This window comes from Kogia breviceps, chromosome 5 (assembly GCF_026419965.1).
Source record: "Kogia breviceps isolate mKogBre1 chromosome 5, mKogBre1 haplotype 1, whole genome shotgun sequence".
Lineage (NCBI taxonomy): Eukaryota > Metazoa > Chordata > Mammalia > Artiodactyla > Physeteridae > Kogia > Kogia breviceps.
This window is the reverse complement of record NC_081314.1, coordinates 67353243-67354655: the sequence shown is the minus strand read 5'-3', so window position 1 is coordinate 67354655 and position 1413 is coordinate 67353243. Positions and strand designations below refer to the sequence as shown.

The window sequence follows — 1413 nt, the reverse complement described above, 5'->3', positions numbered from 1 at the left end:
TACAATCACCCCGAAGCAAAGCCCACCCCAAACTCAACATACACACAAGGCTCCTGATATCCTTTTTGTGCCACGCTCTTAAATAGGAGCAGTCCATCAAGAATCACTAGAAATTTGAGGAAACCTTCCAAAATAAATAAAATCAAGATTTTAAAAAATGACTCAACTGAATTCCCATGGGATACTGATAGTTTCTTACATCCACATCTCTTCACACAACCACCAAAACCCATACAAACTAACAAGGAGAGCAACTCAAATCACATATAATCTATATCTATACCATAACTACAAGACAGAGATTCCACAAACTTTAATTTACATGTAAGGGGCAAATTAAACATATGATATCAGCAAAGCTGGCTCCAGAGCTCACTCCAGAGCTCTAACTAGAAAGTCAGGTGAAGACTGCAGGGAAGAAGGATGGGTTTAGGGGAATCCTAGCAGTGGAAGAACATGAATAAAAGCCACCACTTCAAAAAGAAAGGGTCTCATCTTGAGTAGAGGAATGCTAAGAATCCTTCTCCAGCTCCAGCCCCGGATGCAGCAACCATCGCGATGTTGATGCCCAAGAAGGACCTGCTTGTCATTTATGAACTCCTTTTAAGGGAGGGGGTGATGGTGGCCAAAAAGGATGTCCACCTAAACACCCTGAGCTGGCAGACAAGAATGTGTCCAGTCTTCACGTCATGAAGGCCATACTGTCTCACATCACCAGGCTACAGGAAGGAACAGTTTGCCTGGAGACATTTCTACTGGTACCTTACCAGCAAGGGTATCCAGTATTTCTGTGATTGCCTCCATCTGCCCCCTGAGACGGTCCTGCCACCCTGCACTGCAGCCATCCTTAGACTGGCCACAGCCCAAAGTTCTGGACGGAGAACAACCTGCAAAACTCACACAAGGGGAAGCTGACAGAAACGCCTACAGACAAAGCATTGTGCCAAAAGGAGAGCTAAGGCCAGGCTGGGTCAGCAACTGAATTCCAATTTAAAGGTGTGTTTCGCCGTGGATGTGGTCGGCCACCTCAGTAAATCTGGAAGAGATTGTTTAGTGTTGAATAAACCTGTAGGAAGGAAGGAAGGAAGGGAGTGAGGGTGGCAGGGAGACTGAGATTAGGTCTGCCACCTGGCAGGACAGAGCACTGGCCACTGAGGAGTCTAGGAGAGGCTCAAAAAATGCACAGAACCAAAAATAACAGTCTTGGAAAGCCTCCACTCCTAGGGAGAGGAAGGCTGCTTAGAAGGGGGAAGCATTACTTAGAGACTGGGAAATGGTGGAAAGTAGAAGTCTTACAGAAACAAAAGAAAATTGCAGAATCAGAAGACACACTAATCTCTCCCTCAGAAAAGCACAATCTATTAAAGAAATTTCACTCCACTTATCACAGAAGAAGGCATTCCTGAACTAAGA

At 45.3% G+C, this 1413-nt stretch overlaps 1 pseudogene; it reads left to right on the top strand.

Moving 5' to 3' along the window:
• The first annotated feature begins 558 nt into the window (after window positions 1-558).
• Window positions 559-1034, top strand: LOC131756707 (small ribosomal subunit protein eS10-like; annotated as a pseudogene).
• Window positions 1035-1413: the final 379 nt, after the last annotated feature.